This window comes from Squalius cephalus (genome assembly GCF_949319135.1).
Source record: "Squalius cephalus genome assembly, chromosome: 7".
NCBI lineage: Eukaryota > Metazoa > Chordata > Actinopteri > Cypriniformes > Leuciscidae > Squalius > Squalius cephalus.
Genome location: NC_137128.1, coordinates 29,491,713 through 29,512,032, shown reverse-complemented (window position 1 = coordinate 29,512,032; position 20,320 = coordinate 29,491,713). Strand labels below are relative to the sequence as shown.

Here is a 20,320-nt window from a genome sequence, read left to right as displayed (position 1 = left end):
CAAAATGCTTTGTTAGACAGTTAAAACAGGGATCTTTCTGCTGAAAGAAAGAAAGTTACAAATTAGTTAATTCTGTAATAGTACATACTCTAAAAGCCCGACCCCAATGGAACAAGCTTATCCATCACGGTCAATTCAAATCCCCCTGTGACTCCAATAAACATCTTTGGCTAGTAAAACAATTCAATCAACATCAACTGAAACATTTGTAACTCATTAGAAGAGAAGGTTTCCATGGTGCCTGATTGAACTTTTGACTGAATAGGAGAGCTAGACGAGTTTGTTGAATCCGGCTGGGTGACCCTCTGTTTGCTGTGCAGCTTTACATTCCCACAATCCTTCCCATGCGCCATCCTCCACTTTGATACAACGGCATAGCAACCGTGAAGACTGGCATTTTAGTGACAGAGACACAAGAGAGGCAAACACAAGATGCAGGAATCTGCTACAGACAATTCTCAGTTCTCTTGCTCCCTCTTTCTCTCTTATACCAGATTGATTTTTGTTTCTTATGACGTTAACTTTCCAAATCTTTCATTTTTTAAACGGCATTGCAACCTTTTTCACATTTGAGTTAGTAATCACTCAGGCAAATGCGAACCACAATATCCATCTCTGAAAGTGCCGTTAATAGTTGCACAAGCTTATTTCATTGAAGATCTATTGATTTTTGCTCTGTGCATAAAATACTGTGGCCATAAATGTTTTATTTGCTATTAATAGTTGTTTCAAAATCTATTAACACTCATTCCTGAGAGGTTAACTTGTCGTAAAAACCAGATCAATGCTTACTTCTCTTGCGTGAGGCAGAGGAACCATTAAAAAAGGACTGACTGTTACTTTGTCATAAATCATCTTTATTACTGCTTGTGACCTGGTTTCTTCTGTTTCATTGATGACAAATAGTTATTGGCATGACAGAGAAAAAAACATATTGTCAAATATTTATTAATCCGTCATGCTCAATGCTAGCACTGGTGGGAATTTGGATGCATTTAGACGTCCTAACGACGGCCGCATTGTGCCACCTGCTATTTGCAGAGATGTTTCTGTTGGCTATAGATATTCCAAAACGCAAAGTAATAAAATGACCTCGTTAACACAGCAAAAGGTTAATTTAAAAAGCGGTACAAGCTTCTCTGCTCTGAAAACAGCCCGGGGAGACTGATTCATAAAGACGTTAACCTGGCGATGACAGATAGCAGATCTAAGAGAGAGACACCTAATCCTTACATTCTTTTTTCTGTCTGTTCACATTACCATTGCCAGACTGTAATAAAAATCACAAAGTATATCAAAGAAACACTATGAACATCAAAATCTAGAGCAACACGTGCAATTAAAATTGCAATAAAACCATTTAAAGGTTAATACTGACTAAATTAACAGGTTTACACTGCCATTCAAAAGTTTGGGTCAGTAAGATTGTTCATATGTTTTTGAAAGAAAACTCTTGTGCTCACCAAGGTTGCATTTATTTGATCAAAAATACAGTAAAAACAGTAATATTGTGAAATATTATCACAATTTAAAATAACTGTAATATATTTGAATATATTTTAAAATATAATTTATTCTTGTGATGGCAAAGCTGAACATTACTCCAGTGTCACATGATCCTTCAGAAATCATTCTAATATGCTGATTTGCTGCTCAAAAAACTTTTCTTATCGGTGTTGTGCTGCTTAATTTTTTTGTGGAAACTGATACTTTTTTTTTTTCTTCTCAGGATTATTTGATGAATAGAAAGTTTGAAAGAGAACCATTTATTTGAAGTAGAAATCCTTGGTAACATTATAAAAGTCTTTACTGGTAATTTTGATCAATTTGATGCGTTCTGGCTGAATGAAACTGTTAATTCCTCTCTTTCTTTCAAAAAACAGACAAACCAACAAAACATCATACCGACCCCAAACCTTTGAACATTAGTGTATGACAACTTACACTGTTTTTGAAGGTAACACCACCCTTGCTATAAAACTCTTATCCTTCATAGGCTGTTATTTTTTATTACTTTTACTGATCCAAATTGATTCCCATCCACAAGGTGACCCAAAAAAAAAAAGCCTGACACCTGAATGGCCCTGTGATACGGGTGCAGATGAACCATGAGCGAGTGTTATGAGACACTTCAAATGACTGATGGATCAAGTCAAGTGACTGAGAGACTGGAACAGGATATTGTGGGTAATTATCAAGATCCATAAAAAGTTAAATATTACATCTGTCTAGAGATATTAATTAGGTTCACTTTGGCTTTCTTTTACTTGAGGACAGAATAGAGTAAAATAAAATCAATACTGATGTATCAATCTCTTGTGAAATACTACAATAACAGGTAAGACTAATAAAATGACAGATTCAACTAGAATGCTTAAAACAAACTAAAAACGGGTCCAAATTCTAAGACGTCATTTTATACTGTATTTAATATTGATAAGATATTAGCATCAGTACTATTGTGATATTCATAAGCTATATAATGGACAGCGAGACCAGGCTCAGTGCCAAAGTTAAGCCTCCATTTCTATTCCATATGATATGGCATATGACACTAATGGACAGAAAATGACATAAATGCATTCACAGTTTGTTTCATGATGACAGGGCCGAGAGTGAAACACACCGCAAGTGAATAAAACATGCGCAATCAGATGGATGCCGGCGACCGAACGGAGGTAAGCAGACCAGGTTGAAAGAGTTCAAATGAACAGACGTGATGCGACTTCTGTGGATTAAATACAAATCATAAATTTTAATAGTAGACTTTGGTTTTACTTCATTTACTAAGTGCAGCATTACCTCATGCTCTCGTCCTCACAATGGATTTTCAATAAATCTCGGCACGCTCTAAATGATGGAGGGCTCTACATATCAAAAAAATATGACAGCACTTATTAGCCTTTGAGAAGTTATTGATCGGACAGTTTTGATTAATATTTTACGGCCTTCTGTAGCTTTGGTGCCCAGAGACAGTGATGAGGATTGGGCAAAGTTGCCAGTCCTATAGCACCGATGGTCCACAACTTTTAAAACTACTTTTCTGAGACTACAAATACACCCCTCTTAAACTCACTCAAGATGACAACTTCTTTATAGAACAATACTTTTGATGTCACAAGTAGCAGATAATACACTTTCAGTTACTTATCAACAGAGAATTATTGATTTTGACCAGTGACTCCCAAAAAGAATCAACACAGACCTGAAGAACAAAGCTGATGTTGTCTTAGCAAAGTAAGTGTACTTTAAAAGTACAATAATTATTAAATGAAAATAGTTGTATTTTTAAATATGCACAACTGTTCAAAAGTACATTTTTCAAGAAATTAATCATTTTATTCAGCAATGATTGATTAAATTGATCAAAAGTGACATGGATGACTTTTATGTTACAAAAGATTTGTAATAAAGATTAGATTTTTTATTCGTCAAAGAATCCTGAAAAAAAAAAAAAAACCTGTATCACAATTTCCACAATAATTTTAAGCAGCACAACAGTTTTCAATATGGATAATAATAAGAAATGTGTCTTGAGCATCAAATCAGCATAATAGAATGATTTCTGAAGAATCATGTGACACTGAAGACTGAAGTAATGATGCTGAAAATTCAGCTTTGCCATCACAGGAATAAATGACATTTTCAAATATATTGAAATAGAAAACAGTTATTTTAAAAGGGAATAATATTTCACAATATTTTTGATCAAATAAATGCAGTCTTGGTGAGACTAGTAGTGTACCTGATGTTCTTCAGCTGTTAGTGCTTAACATCCATTCCTCTGTGGAGGTGAGAGGTCATCCAGTTTAGAGTATTTTGTCCTGCACTCTGATCCATGGGAATATGGCTAGAAAAAAGATTATGAAATAGAAACAAATCTTATTAGTGATCAGTAAGCAAGAATTAGGACTAATTCTTGTACACATTTCCCCTAAAATCCTCTTTTGTCAGTCGTTCTGTTCATGGGCTTCGCACTACTCCTTTTCACAAGTTCTTTTAATGACTTCAAATTCCTGCTGATGTCAGAGCACGTATTTTAACGTTGTGCCTCACTGAGCCGTTCACATGGTCAAAACCACAAAGATCAAAATGAGTGGCCAATGCATTATATTTTTGATAACAAGATCAAAAAGTCACATCAAGATCATAAAGTCCAGCTGAAAATTAAGCTAATTATCCCTAGTGTGCTCAAAACACAATGTTTTTAAAGCACGGCTCGCTACTCAGCCAAGCTATTGTGAGCATGTTGCAATTATAACTGCGTCTGTGAATGAGGCCGCCTCGTCTAATCACGTTTTAAGTAGCTTTGTGCAAAATGTGATCCCAACTAAGCAATTCCCTTTAACAATTCGCCATTGTAACATGTTTTAATATCATGCATAGTCCCTTTTCTAACAGCCTGAGACAAATCATGCAAATATTACAAAACATTAAGGAGATTCTATCCAAATCATGTTGACTTTGTACATTGTGCAGTTTTAAATCATGTTGCTCAGATTGCTTTATCACTTCTCTTTGGCATCCTTTTAAGACGTGCATTCGAACAATAAATAGGGGGCATGATCGTGCTTCTGACTAATTCAGCAATCATTTTGGAGGCAGGCTTATTTACGTAGTTAAGAAGACAGAAGCTTTTAACTGCATTCTTTATCGTTTATTACATTCTTATCTTGTAGCCCTGAGGTCACGCCTGAAAACCGCAACCATCGATCCCCTGAGATTCCATCTTGAACATTGAAAACATCCTTTCTGTAACACTTTTTGTTCAGCAGTCTAAACATTAGACACCCTTTAGGAACTATATTGTTTGATCCTAAATGATTTTTCACCATTGTTCCATACCATTATTACTAGACCACAATACAATATATCAAGGAAATGTTTCACACTGTGAAGATGTTTATTGGGTGCGTTTTGGAATGAATCATCCCTGACACATCTTTAAACATGCACACTCAGTTTTTCCTTATGTTTTCCTTCTGAACCCATAAAATAATTATATTAACTTTGCTGTATAATTTTGCTTTGCTGTTGTTTTTGTTGGCTTGACTCTGCAAAACAGTAAGTAGCTCACTACCACATGAAATTATTCCAAGGAAAAGTGATCTCTAGGCAGGCATCTCACTATGCAAATATTATACCTCACATAACATCATAAGTCAGATTCTCAACCTTCTTGACCCAAAGATCACCCATTGTCCAACACAACCAACCCAAATTATAGGATATACAAGATATTTTCGCTATTTCTGTTGTAATCATGACAAGGCTGCTTCTGTCCAACCAAATGTTACTCAATAAGAACATTATTACAAAAGTTAGTAAGATGGAGGAAAAATAAATGTTATTTTAATATATTAATAATTTATTAAATACTTTTTTATTATTTAAACTTTTTTTTTTTTTTCGTTTAAGCTATCCTGCAGCTCCCTGGAAGTTTGATGAGGCCCTTGACCCCAGGCGTGGTGAATTGGTGAATATTGCACAAATTAAACTTATTTTAAAATACACTAAGCAAATGTGCATGCATAATAATAATTTTTCAACAATAAAGTTTTCATAATTAAATAATCATCATTAATAAACACATCAGCTAGTGAATTCAGTAATTGAGGAGAAAACCATGTCCCTTGACATTTTAACTATCCCTCTTGCTTCCTTAAGATATTTTGATTGTAATTTCTAATGCTACAATTCTGCCTTTTGACCCAGATAGACAGAGGCAAGACTCAACATGGCTCTAAATGTTGTGGTGGATGACTATATGTGAGAACTCTGTTTAAAATCTTTAAATGGAAGTTTCTGTGACTGTTGATTTTAGGGCTGTTAAAATTAATGCACGCAATTATTTTTTCATTTTAAAGCATAAAATATTTAATGCAGCATTCGTTTTTTCTGTCGTCCTTTGGTTGGCAATACATTTACATATGACCACACTCTTATTCATGCAAATGGTTTTAAACCATTCAAGAGCGATAAGACAGAAAAGAGAACACAGTACTGGTGCGCTTCTGTGAATCTTCTGTCTGTGTGACACACACACAACATGCACACAGAAAGCCGCTTCAGACAGCGCTTGTAATGACAAACACACAAAATTATGCCAAAATGCCCATTTTGTCGAGTATCCTCACAAGCACAGTGTTAAATGAGTTAAATGAACGTAAAGAGTTGTGAGAAAATTGGAGTGCCAGATTCACATCATGTGTGGCAGGTCTTAAAGTGACAGCAGCCAACCTGTTTCTGTCTGTAATTAAAGGGATAGTTCACCCAAAATTCTGTCATTATTTACTCACCCTCATGTCGTTCCAAACCCGTAAGACTTTTGTTCATCTTTGGAACACAAATGAAGATCTTTTTGATTAAATCTGAGAGCGCTGCAACACAGGCTCATTGGAAAAAAGTACCTGTGGTAACATTTCTGAAAAATGCAAAATACGTACCAATACATACATATCACTGCAGTTTCCAACAGAAATAAACTCTAGAGGCAGTAATACAGCAAGCACTTTTAATCCTTTTCATACTAAATTATGATTACAGGGGTGGATTATGGATTAATAAAGACTTATTTTCATGCGGCTCCGTACAAAATATTATATTATGACCACAAAACACGTTTTAGTAGTGTATGATTTGTCAACGAATACATTGGAGTTCTCTTTCATAGGTTCACTCAACGCTGCGTAGCGATGACGCAATGGGAAACGCCCTTGGGGCGGTGCTGATTGTCTGAACCGTATAGAATCACACCAATTTATTGGCTGAGGGCGCAGGTGCCGCCTCAGCAGCACTACATCACTCACTCTTGATATAGTGAACGCGCCATCTGCTCCTCAGATTTTCTTCTTCAGAAGAAGCGGTTTAGCTGGCCCATGCTAGTTAAACGATTTATTTTGGATAAAAAATAAATTCTCTCTTTGTGCTTCGGCGACCACATATAGTGGAACTTGCTTTGTTCTCCTCTCGGTGAAGCACAATGGATCTGCGTCGTTGCCAGCCACAGTGTTCTCGCTTCATTGCAAGCGACGACCCGCACGGTAAGTGTGTGAAATGCCTCAGCCTGTCGCATGCTCTGTTTTTTTTCACCGCGGCATCTGATTCGGAGGATTTTGGGCTCGCGGCTGACACTCTCCCGCCTAGAGGCTAAGAAGCGAGGCCTTCTGCAGCCTACACTGAGCTCATGGACGTGATAACCCGTGCTACTGAGAAGCTCAACATTGAATGCCTACTAGCCTCGCTATTTTCAGTCTTCCAAGCTCTACGAGCATTTTCTGCGCGGCCAATCTAATTCGCACCCCACTGGAAGGAAGTTGCCATTTTTCAGTGATCTTCATTACGAGATCTCAAGATCCTGGAAGCAGCCTTTTTCCCATTCTGCCAACCTCGCCACCTGTGATGTTTCGCACAGTTGCATCTGAGTCAGTACCTTGACGCTGCGTCGCAGCGTACCTTGAGTAGCATTCCAGCAGTTAAAGGAGTAGTTCACTTTAAAATGAAAATTACCCCAAGATTTACTCACCCTCAAGCCATCCTAGGTGCATATGGCTTTCTTCTTTCAAACAAATACAATACAACCACAACTTTTTTGAGGTTCATACTGATAGTTGAAATTCACTGCCATTATAAAGCTCGGAAGCGTCAGGGTGTTTATTAATATAACTCCGATTGTATTCGTCTGAAAGAAAAAAGTCATATACACCTAGGATGGCTTCATTTTAAAGTGAACTACTCCTTTATGGGCATGCTGGCCACACACATTTCAAAAAACTTAAAAAAAACTTCCGCTCCATCTCGGAAGTCTAAAGTCTAAGCTCCCTTCGAAGCCCTGTGGGCCATTCTTCAGGCCTACCAAGCGGACGTCCTTAAGGAAATGGATGAGGGCGGGGGCCTGTCACCGGAAGCAGTCAAGTAGCTCTGCAGAGCTACTGACCTGCCACTGTGTGCGACTAAGCACACTGCACATGCGGTTGGGCGCACAATGGTGGGTTTGCTGGCTGTTGAACGCCATCTTTGATTGAATCTCACTGATATTCGTGAAAAGGAGAAAGTCTTCCTACTGGACGTCCCTATCTCCCAGTTAGGTTTATTTGGAGAAGCGGTCAGCTCAGTGACCTTACCAGAAGCGTGCAGGCTTCTGCCAGGTGTGTCGCACTTGGTTCACCGCATGATCCAATTTGGATACACTCTCCAGTTCTATTGCAATCCTCCTTGCTTTGACAGGGTTCATCCCATGGTTACGAACAGTGCCCTAGAGGCTTCTGTTCTACAGCTGGAAGTGATGTCGCTCCTGCTGAAGGGAGCGATAGAACTGCAGCCTTTACAGCCGCTACTTCGTTCCGAAGAAGGACAGGGGTCTGCGCCCCATTTGGGACCTACGCCGTCTGAATTTTTCCCTCTACAAGGAAAATTCAAGATGCTAAAGTAAAAAAAAACAACAACAACAAAAAAAAAAAAACTATACTGGCGCAGATCCGAACAGGGGACTGGTTTGTTACCATGGACCTGAAGAACGCCTATTTCCACATCCAGGTCATTACATGGCATAGGAGGTTCCTCAGGTTCACATTTGGGGGAAAGGCGTACTAATATCAGGTCCTTCCAATTGGTCTGGCTTTGGCTCCACCGACACACTTCCAAGCGCATGGATGCAGCTTCGGCCCCATTGAGACTCTAGGACATTCGTGTACTAAATTACCTAGACAAAAGTCTCATTCTGGCTCAGTCCAGAGAGTTAGTGTCATCACAGAGACGTCCTTCTCCACCACCTCCGGTCTCTTGGTCTCAGGCTGAATGCTCAGAAGAGCGTCTTAACACCTTCTCAGCGGATCATTTTCTTTGGTGTCCTGCTCGATTCTCTCTCAATGCTTGGCCCCTGCTCGAGTTTCCAGTCTCCGTGCGTGCTTGGCCCGTTTCAGGCTTGGCCATCATGTTGTGGTGGGCACGTCACAGACTTCTGGAGCTCATGGCAGAAGCCTCTCCTGTGCTGCATTTGGGTCTGCTTCATATGAGGCCATTGGTTGATGAAACTCAGGGGCATTCAAAAGAAGAAGAAGAAGAAGTTTTATTTATATAGCGCCTTTCCATAGCTCAAGGTCGCTTTACATTGTAAATTACAATACATTTAAACACTCACACATACATTACAGTCACATAGGATACAGATAGTCACATTATCCAAAATGCAAGTTATATAGATATGTTTTTAACTGGGTCTTGAAAGTAGCCACAGATGAGGTATTACGTAGTGTGAGAGGTAGTGAATTCCACAGTTGAGGAGCATTAACACTAAATGACCTTCCACCTACAGTAGACAGCCGGAAACGAGGGACGGACAATAAACCAAGTTCAGCTGATCTAAGGGACCGGGCAGGGCGGTAAGGGTAGAGTAGGTCAGACAAATATTGGGGAGCAAGACCATTTAATGCTTTGAATGTTATTAGCAATACCTTAAAGTGGATACGTGATGCCACAGGTAGCCAGTGAAGTTCATGAAGCAGAGGAGTAATGTGAGCAGAACGCCTAGTGGAGGTGAGAACTCTTGCTGCAGAGTTTTGAACATACTGTAATCTTGAAATGAGTTTTTTGGGAAGACCAAGAAATAAGGCATTACAGTAGTCCAGGCGTGATGTGATTAATGCATGAATTAATGTTTCAGCATCGGCTAAAGTGAGAGAAGATCGTAGACGAGCAATGTTACGAAGATGGAAAAAAGAGTTTTTAACAATAGAAGAAATATGAGAGCCAAAAGATAGAGTTGGATCGAATAAGACACCAAGGTTACGAATTGACAATGAAGGCTTAACGTGGATACCATCAATATCAAAGGACTGGTCCATCCTTTTGACTGAGGCAGTTGAACCAATCACTAATATCTCGGTTTTCTTATCGTTTAATTTGAGGAAATTCAGGGACATCCAATGCTTGATGTCCCTGATACATGCAGTGAGTGAGTCAGGCAAAACTGGCCTATCGGAGCTGGTGGTAAGATAGATTTGAATGTCATCAGCATAGCAATGAAATTTAAGTCCATGCCTGCGTATGATGTCACCAAGTGGATATATGTAGATGATGAACAATAGCGGGCCAAGAACCGAACCTTGAGGAACACCCTGTGTAAGTGAAGCAGTGGCAGATCTAAACCCTTGTATAGTGATGTAATACTTTCTGTCGCTGATGTAGGAAATGAGCCAGGAAAGAGCAGAGCCAGTGATGCCAATATCAGAAAGCCTAGAGATCATTATTTCATGGCAGACTGTGTCAAAAGCAGAGCTTAAATCAAGGAGCAACAAGATGCTTATCAGCCCTGAATCCATGGACAAAAGAATATTGTTAACCACCCGAAGAAGGGCAGTTTCAGTGCTATGTGATGGGCGAAAACCAGACTGAAAAGGTTCAAAAAGACCATTACCATCCAAATGCGAACGCAATTGTGAAGCAACAACCCTTTCAAGGACTTTGCTTAAAAATGTTAAGTTGGATATTGGTCTGTAATTGTCCATATTTAGGTGGTCTAGGCCTGGTTTTTTAAGAATGTTTTAACACATTCACCCTTCTTGGTCAGCTTTCCGTCTGCTGAGAGTATCGCACAGTTGCCTTTGTGTTCTCTGGAGGTGGAAAGACCCTCTCATTTTGCTTCAAGGAGTCAAGATGGGCGCGGTCTGCTGCCGTCAGGTTATCAAGACAGATGCCTCCCTGACTGGTTGGGGTGCTGTCTTCGAGGACAGACCGGCTTAAAACGGCGTTTGGACGGGCGAGCTGCTCTCGTGGCACATAAACTGCCTAGAGTTGCGAGCCGTCTCTCTGGCTCTGGATCACTTCCTTCCGGCCCTGACAGGCTGTCATTTTTTTGTCAGGATGGACAACGTGGCAGTGGTGTCCCACATAAATCGCCAGAAAGGTTCGCGGTCATGCACCCTGAACAAGCATGCGTGCCGCCTCCTCCTTTGGGCTCAAGACAGGTTCCTTTCACTTACAGCAGTTCACGTTCCAGGAGCCTTAAACCTTGCAGGAGAACTTCCTGTTGACAGCTCGGGGAGTAGATGCTGCAGATTTGGAGCCTTTTCGGTGAGGCGGTAGGTGGACCTCTTTGTGTTGCAAGACTCGACTCCGCACCCCCTGTGGTTCTCCCTGTCTCATCCGGCGCCTCTGGGGATAGATGCCTTTACTCATCCATGGCCGGATTTTTAATGTTTGGGAGACCATTGAAAACGCTTGTGCACCTTCTACTAGATGGCTGTTTTTCTAAGTGATACGTCTTTGAGTCTTGGTGTACGGCTCAAGTCGTACACCAGTAAAGGAGTATGTTGGCGCACTGGATCCAGTCAGCTGCCCAGTTGGTTCAGTGCTGGAATTCCTGCGTGATAAGTTTGCAGCCAGAGCAGCTGCGATTCCTTTGAGGGTTTACTTCGTGGCTATCGCTGCATGTCGGGAGTCAGACAAGGTCCCCTTAGGTAGACTCCGTCTGGTCTCTTCATTTATGCGTGGAGTTAGACGATTGAGGCCTGCGCGTCCTGTTACTGTCCCCACCTGGAATTTGTCGGTTGTTTTGGAGGGGTTATTGGAACCTCCTTTGAACCTTTGAAGTCAGTTCCTGACTGGATTCTGACTGTCAAGTTGGCGCTTTGGTTAGCATTAGCTTCTCTCAAACGTGTGGGGGATCTGCAGGCTCTTTCTGTGAGTGGGACTTGCATGGAGTTTGCCACAGGTCTTGTGAAGGTGTTTCTGCGATCCAGGCCTGGTTATGCCACAAAAGTTTTGTCCACGTTATTTAGGCTCCATTTGCTTTGCCCTGTTTGGGGTTTAAAGGTGTATGTGGACCGCTCTGGCCAGTGGCACAAGTTGGTTGAATGCTTATTCACATTAAAACATTGATCAGCAAACATAATCAGATGCTCAACCGAACCTGCTTGACGCACGAGAACAAACCTCATTGGTTCTTGTGGAAGCTCAAACGTAACACATGAGAATGAACCTCATTGGTCCTCGTGGAAGCTCAAACATACTACGTAAACACGAGAATAAAACTAATTGGTTCTCGCAAGTTAAGCGAACATGCTTGAACTTCCATTTACCACAACTGATGTGTGAGTTAATGAATGTTTATAAGTGAATCAAAGCATTAATTCAATCATTTAATCATATAAAGCGATCATGTCTCTTCAGAATATTTGGACTAAACTTCTCAGTTTATATGGGTTAGTTTTTTTATCTCTTTTCGAACTGATCAAACTTTTTAAAGCTTCAAATTGGCAGTTGCATAGCTGTCTATGAACAGTACAGAAAGCTCTCAGATTTCATCAAAAAGATCTTAATTTATGTTCCGAAGATGAACGAAAGTCTTACGGGTTTAGGACGACATGAGGGTGAGTAATTAATTAGAGAATTTTCATTTTTGGGTGAACTATCCCTTTAAGGATAATAAAAGAACTAAAGAAAAAAAAACTTCATAAAAAGTCATTATAAGCCATTAAACAAATATTTAAAATATAGGCTACTGTCTTAATGTTCTTTCTACATTAATCTGAAGATTAAATGTGAAATTATTATAATATAAATGTATTAAAAACTTTAATGTTAGGTGTGATTAATTGAAGAAAAATGTGAGATTAATTAGTAAAAAAATGTAAATCGACTGACCGCACTAGTTAATTTATTTACAGTATTAGCATGTGGTGAAAACCTAAACTGTAGGTTTGTGATATACAGTAACCATACAGGTAGGCAGGTACTGTTCAATCAAACTGCACTGGGCTAAAATGCATGACATCTTTGGTAGCAAACCTCTACTGAATTCACTGTTGGTGTAAAAAAAAGCAAAAGCATCACACCGCAAAGGCTTAACGCATTGGTTTAACCTCAAACGGGAGAATTTCTAGCATTCCTCCTCCAGTTGTAATCTTCTTTCATAGTTGCTTGTAATTAGACTGAAAACACAGTATTAATCTGGAGAGGTCAGGAGATCTGTAGCTAATTTTCTTTGCCAAAAGTGAAAGCGTATACCGAAAGAAAAGTTTTTCAACCCAAAACATATACATTTGAGATTTATCAATACCAACTCACAACACACTTTGGATTAGGGCCTCAGTTCTATTTCAGATACTGTTCTTTTGAACTTTCTATTCATCAAAGAATTGTGAACAGAATGCATCACGGAATGTATCACATCGGTTTTCATCAATGATAATAATGTTTCTTGAGCATAAAATCAACAATTTAGAATGATTTCTGAAGGATCATCAATATCAGAATATACATACTAAAATGTTTTTTAAAAACAACATTAGATAATTTGTCGTTTATTTGTCTGTCACAATTTGAAGCAGCTATCTTGAGAGAGGCAGGATTCAGGGCTGGCAGGATTGAGCATTCACACTCATTATCTTGGGCCTTATCGATCCTGTCTGTCTTTGCCACCTCACAGGATCCTTCCCCTCACCTTGTGGAATTACCCATCACTTTGTGCCAGTTGCCATAGCGACAGACCATTGATCCACTCCACACCCGAGGTACTGATTGATAAAAATGGCAGCTAATGGAAAGTCTACTCTTCTATAAATGAAACAGACCACCGTATTTACTTGCTCATCCATCCTATCTGCTCTGTGACTTATTAGAATACCATGGAAGGTTAGGTAAAAAACACACAATTAACATGATTGTCAAATTTAATGGAGGTAAAGGAACAAGAGCAAGTGTCAATTCAATGAAACTTCTCTGTGCCTTTACCACAGATCGAATCTACACTGTAAAAAATTATATGATCAATAAGTTATGTCAACATGTTTTTACATTGCTATAACTAATCAAAATAAGTTAAGCAATTTTCAACTGTTTTTATGTTATACAAGATTCAGCTTATTTTTAAGTCAGTTGAATGTAATTTAATTTGAAATTACTTTAACATCCAAGTTGATTGTACTTAAGGCTAAACTTTTTTTTTTTTTTTTTTTTTTTACAGTATAGCGACCTCACCTCTGTCTCCATTTAATTTAGCAAAGGAAGGTCTGAAAGCAAGTGCTGTACAATACGCACTGAATGTGAAGGACACTGGGGTCAAGTTTATTTATCAAAAGGTCCTGATAATTATTGCAGGAAGGGAGCGACAGCATATCCAGTGGAACAAAACCTCTGTTCATTGTTGAGCGTAAAAAAAAAAAAAAAAAAAAGCGGCAAAGAGGCCTACTGTTTCTTGAGGTTTTCATTCGGTTCACATTCTAAGTATAGATTGCCCGTTGTCTCACCAACTAATTAGGGAGTATTGGACACATTTGTCTAAAAGTCCACTATGGGCTGCCAAGCAGTGTTCTCAATTACTGAGACATGTGAATATGGTAACTGCTTTCCTGTACAAACTTAAACTCCAGGAACCTCAGGCCTGAGGGGTGGAGAGGAAATTCTCAGATAGCACCTCAATCCTAGTATTTGATTGTATTCTTCATTTAATAAACCATGAAAGGATGGAAACAGGAGGTGGCGTGGAATATATATATATATTCCTCAAGAAGGAACATTTCTTTATGCAAAAATCCTGACATACACTGTCAGAAATAGGGGTACAGTAGGAGTCCATTTCCGTCCCCCAAGGTACAATCTACACTAACGTACCCCATAGGGCTTATTATTGGACCTCAAGGTATATATATGTACCTTTTTGAGGGTCAAAAAGCATTAAAAGGTACATATATGTACCGTTTCTTTTAAAGGTTAAGGTACAATATTGTAGACCCTTGAGGGTACAGCCCCAGTGACAAGCCATTGTACCCCTAAAGGTACAATTATGTACTTTATTTTCTGAGAGTGTAGATAAAGATGGCCTCATAATTGTTTTTGTATTGTGTCAATCATATAATAGTCATATATGAGCACATCCAAAAATGTAACTCGTATTTCATCATTATTCTTGTGTTCTTATGAAAACATGCAAATAAAGTTACAAAGCAAATCTAATTTAGGACCAAGAAAATGGTAGGATAATGCAGCAGTTCCAGGTCATCTCTGCCCATACTTTATGTTACTGAGTCACCCGGGCGATGCTGGTAGGAAGATGAGTGAATTAGAGGGCTTTATTGGCATTAGAGCATTCATTAGTGGTAAGACCCGCTTTGGCAGAGAGAACAGTGATCCTGTGTGCCAGGTGAATAAATGAATTGATATTATGCTGATTCACCAACAGAAATTCAGTTTCAGTGCTTCCATTTCACAAACATACTGCAATTCTGGAGGAAATCACTTGTTAGGAACTCATTAGTTAATGATTTTTATGCTAGTTAGGTCAGAAATTCAGATTTTTACATACCGTGCCAATTTTTTCACTGGCTTCATGACAAAATCTTGTACAGTTGTAATCAAAATTATTCAACCCCCATTGCAAATCAGGTTTATTGGCAAAATATACATACTTTCAGCTGTTTGCAACCAACAAAAACAAAAGTAATTGAAATAGCTCAACACTACAAATGTTTCAAGTGGTTTCCCCAAATTCAACTAAAAATGCAACTTTTAATGACTTCTGCAGTCTCAAAATTATTCAACCCCTTCATGGCAAGCATCTTCAGAACTTAGTAGAACACCCTTTTGCTGTTATGACCTGCTGCAAATGAGATGTATAACCAGACACAAGCTTCTGGCAGCGTTTCTGAGGAATTTTAGCCTATTCCTCATGAGCAATGGCCTCCAGCTCAGTAATATTCTTGGGTTTGCGTGCTGCAACCTCCTTCTTCAAATCCCACCATAGATTTTCTATGGTGTTCAAGTCAGGTGACTGTGATGGTCACTGTAGAATCTTCCAGGACTTCTTCTGAAACCAAGCTTTGGTGGAATTTGAGGTGTGCTTTCATTGTCCAGTTGGAAGGTCCAGGCTTCAGCTTACTCACTGACAGCACAACGTTTCTCCTTGGATTTCCTGATACTTTAATGAATCCATCTTGCCTTCCACACACTGCATGTCATTATCACTGGCATGAGTTTAGTACACGCCTTACTGTGCAAGCTGAAACCTCAGTGCCTGTTGCCACCAAGTCTTGCTGCAGGTCTTCTGCCATCACCCAAGGGTTTTTCTGAACCTGCCTTCTCAGAAATCTGGTTGCAGCCGTTGAAAGCTTCCTTTTTCTACCCTGGCCAGGTAGTGTAACCACTGTTCCTTTAACTTTGAACTTGTGAACTATGCTTCCAACGGTGTCTCTAGGAACATTTTGTACCATTGCTATCTTTTTGTATCCCGTTCTTTGTTTGTGGAGGGTGATGATATCTTCTCTTAACTTTTTGGACCATTCTTTTGACCATATTTCTAACATGCAGTCAAACATGACACTCAACAAACCTAGCTAGTTCAAATATTGTTCTGGTGCAACTAATGAAGCCCTTGATTAGTTGCATCAGGTGTGTTTGAGACAACACCTGTTTTGCAGATTTGTGCAGTTGTGAAGGATTCTATTCAGAGGGTTGGATAATTTTGAGACTGCAGAAGTCATTAAAAGTTGCATTTTCAGTTGAATTTGGGGAAACCATTTGAAGCATTTGTTGTGTTGAGCTATTTCAATTACTTTTGTTTGATTTGTTCATGTACAAACAAGTCTGTAAATTTGGCAAATAAACCAGATTTGCAATGGGGGTTGTCTGTGTCTGAAATAAATTTATATTTTTCATTAAAATTACTTTTTAAAATACTTTTTAAAATAAAAAATTTATTTATTTTTACATCTAACAGCTGAAAATGATACTGCTTTGTAACTTCTAGAAATTCATACACATTTTTTGCTGGAATACAATGCTATTCAATGCAAATCATTACTGAATGTTTATACAATTTCCAAATTATTATGATGATTCCAATAATAAACCTTATCTATGTTAACCAATAAGGGTAAAATAATACATATTTTGTCAAAATAATTCAATAGTAAAACACTAAAGTAAAAGACTAAAATTATTCAAAAGTAAAGCATTAAAAACTAAAACAAATAATTTTGAATGCTAAAAGTGAATAGGCAACACTTATAAATTATTTAACCAAATTAATGTATAATTTTATTGTACAGTATGAAATATGGATATTCACTTTAAGATTTGCTAAAGATTACATTACACATAATAGTCATTAAATTATTCATCTTTTTTAAAGATTAACTTTAAGTGAGTGTTAGATGACAGCTAAGGTAATCTAAAAGCATAAATAGCTGAAATGAGCATGCACAAATAAATATCTAAAATTGATCAGTCATTCTGTCAGTCAACACTGGCCAGTAATTGATATGGTACAGATATATGGTGCATCCCTACTGTTAACTGTCCCAAAACTCTTTCACAATGGCCCCTCCTTATCCCTACCTGACAAAGATAGTGGACTGTTCATTTAAATGTGGGTACTGAATATTTGTAGATGATCAAAACTTCAGATAGTTAAGAAAGAAATCATGCATGGGTTCAAGTCAAAACCTTGCAAAATGAAGATGAAAATCTCACAGCATTACTATGAGAATGACATTGCTTTGTCGCATTGCTCTGCAACATTCAAGAGGTCCCTGTATAACTCTTTAACCATTTTCAGAAACCACTACAAGTCTCAGAACCAGATATTGGAAGGCCATAACATTTACAAGGGTCCGTCAAAACTTAAAACGGAGGCCTCCCATTAGTAAAGCCAGGTATTTCCTGTGGATGTGAATGGCCTTTTGGCCGACATGAATAAACCATACCTATCTGAAACAGCTTAACTGGTCCAGTGACCCATCTGTCCACAGGTATTTTAAAGGACTAAAAAGACTGGTTCAAGTATGTCTTTCAGACTTGACCAGATGGATGGTCGGCACTGAGAATTTACATAAACCATGAAACAACTAAATCCAGCATTTTCAAAGGCCAGAGGGTTGAATACTCAACTTATAGTGGTTATATAGTATAGTTTCAACAGTTATTATAGCAAACTGCTAATCCTTGTTCATGTTTAAGCATATTGTGATGCAGAAAAATGTAAATACTATACAGCGTAATGCAATTTGCATTGCAAGCAACAACATAGCATATATATACTGTATATATTTGAAGTGGATCAAAACCTTTCATCAAAGTTGTACATGAATTTTGAACAATATACCCGTTCTTGTCTTAGGACAACTTTGATGAAATGTTTTGATACACTTCCAATGTTGACTACTGTATATATATATATATATATATATATATATATATATATATATAATAGTGTATGCTATTTTTTATTTCGTACTGTCCTGAATAAGCTGTTTAACATAACAGATGTTGACATATAGTCCACAAAACAAAAAAATAACTGAATTTACTTAAATTAATAATTCAGAAGTTGGCATACCCTTTAATCTTAATACTGTGAATTGTTACCTGGATGATCAACAACTGTTTTTATGTTTTGTGATGGTTGTTTCATGAGTTCGTTGTTTGTCCTGAGCAGTTAAAGTGCCTAATGTTCTTCATAAAAATCCTCCAGGTCCTGCAAAATCTTCAGTTTTCCAGCAGTGAATGTATGACTTTGAGATACAAATAATACAATAATTACGATATACGATACGATAATTCAAATTACAATATACTATTACAAAAGGTGAAAACATTCACTGATGCTCCAGAAGGAAACATGATGCATTTAGAACCAGGGGGTGTAAACTTTTTGAATTTGAAGATCAGGGTAAATTGCACTTATTTTGGCTTCTGTGAAACAAGCATCTTCTGTAGCTTATGAGGGGCAGTACTAAATGAAAAAAAAAAAAAAAAAAAAAAGATCTTTAAACAAAATAAGAAAATTGTACACATCTTCATCCTGTTCAAAAGTTTTCACCCCCGGCTCTTAATGCATCAAGTTTCCTTCTGGAGCATCAGTGATTGTTTTCACCTTCTGTAATAGTCATGTATGAGTCCCTCAGTTGTCCTTAGTATGAAAAGATGGATCTCAAAATCATACAGTCATTGCTGGAAAGGGTGACCAACCATCAAAAAAGAAAAAAGAAAAGTTGTGGATCATCCATTAACGCGACAGTATTAAGAATCAAATGAATGTAAACTAAACTTTTCTAAACTTTTATTTTGTATTGTGGACTATATGTAAATGTATTCTATGTAAAATATCTTATTCAGGACAGTACTAAATAAAAAATGCTATGCATTTTGTATTATCCTTCTTATATTGTTACAATAGTTAACATTTTGGAGATTCTGCAAGATGTATGTAAACTTTTGGCCATACAGTATATATATACACACACAATTCTGTTCATAAGTTTGCATATATATGAAATTATATTAATTGAATCCAGTATTTATTCAATTCTGACACAAGGGACTAAGGGTGTACTCACACTAGGCGATCTGAACCGTGCCCGAGCACGTTTGATCCCAAAAGTCTGGTTCGTTTGACTAGTGTGATCTCGCCATACCATGCCTTGCATGGCCTGCTTGAAGAGGTAGGCTCGGGCGCAGTACGCATGTACTGGCAACAATGCCTAGTGTGAGTATGCCCTAACTAACAGAACTGATTGACCAAACAGGCAACATGTAATAAAATATTGTCGGATTTAATGGACTGGCCTACTTAGCCTCACTTGTTAATGTGAATGTCTGTACTTACTGCAATGTGAAAAAGTTTGTCTTCATCAGAGGGAGCTGAGAATTCAGTCCTAACATTGAAGAGTCTGTTCATTAAAGCATGTCACATTGAGAGCTTTCAGGATTGACAGCGCTTGTTGCCAGAACAGCCAAATGATGCAAGGACGTCCTGTTCCACCATCATCCCATCTAAATCAAAAACAAGAATGGTTTCATCTCACAAATTGAACTTTTTTTGAGTTAAGGTCACCTCAGCCTTTTAAGAGTGATTGCAGGACTATATATTTTGTGTAAAGAGGTCACTGAAGTGTATAAATGTGTCTGGCTGTGTAGTGGATTCTAAACAAATATTGGTTTATCTTTTAAGCTGAACATCTAAACATCATAAAATATCAAAATTACTTATTTGTATATATATTTATATATATTTCTGACTGAAGAAATGAAATGGCCACTTTACTCTATCATGGGACACCTGTTGCAGAACGGATCTCATAGTCTGAGATATCCTGTTAACAAATCCTTATTTTTGTATACAAAATTGTATATAGCTATATATTCATGTCACATAAATAAATTTGTTTTAGCAAATGAAGGTTTAGCGTTTAGTGTGGCTGAGTCATCTGTGGGTCAAACCACACAGAGTGGCAAGAGGGTGAGTTTTTGCTCACTCACATGCCAATTTTCAGAAGCTCTTGAAAGGCCAAACCAGGTAGGTGTTATAAATTCAGAGATGCACCAT

General features: G+C 38.1%; 1 long non-coding RNA gene across 1 annotated transcript; it reads right to left on the bottom strand.

Annotated features, from left to right (window-relative positions):
- Positions 1-218: 218 nt before the first annotated feature.
- LOC307161597 lies at positions 219-19,761 on the bottom strand. The gene is made up of 3 exons (XR_013821759.1): positions 19,601-19,761; positions 3,746-3,850; positions 219-390 (listed from the first exon to the last, which is right to left on the bottom strand). It is a non-coding gene; the product is annotated as an uncharacterized lncRNA (long non-coding RNA).
- Positions 19,762-20,320: the final 559 nt, after the last annotated feature.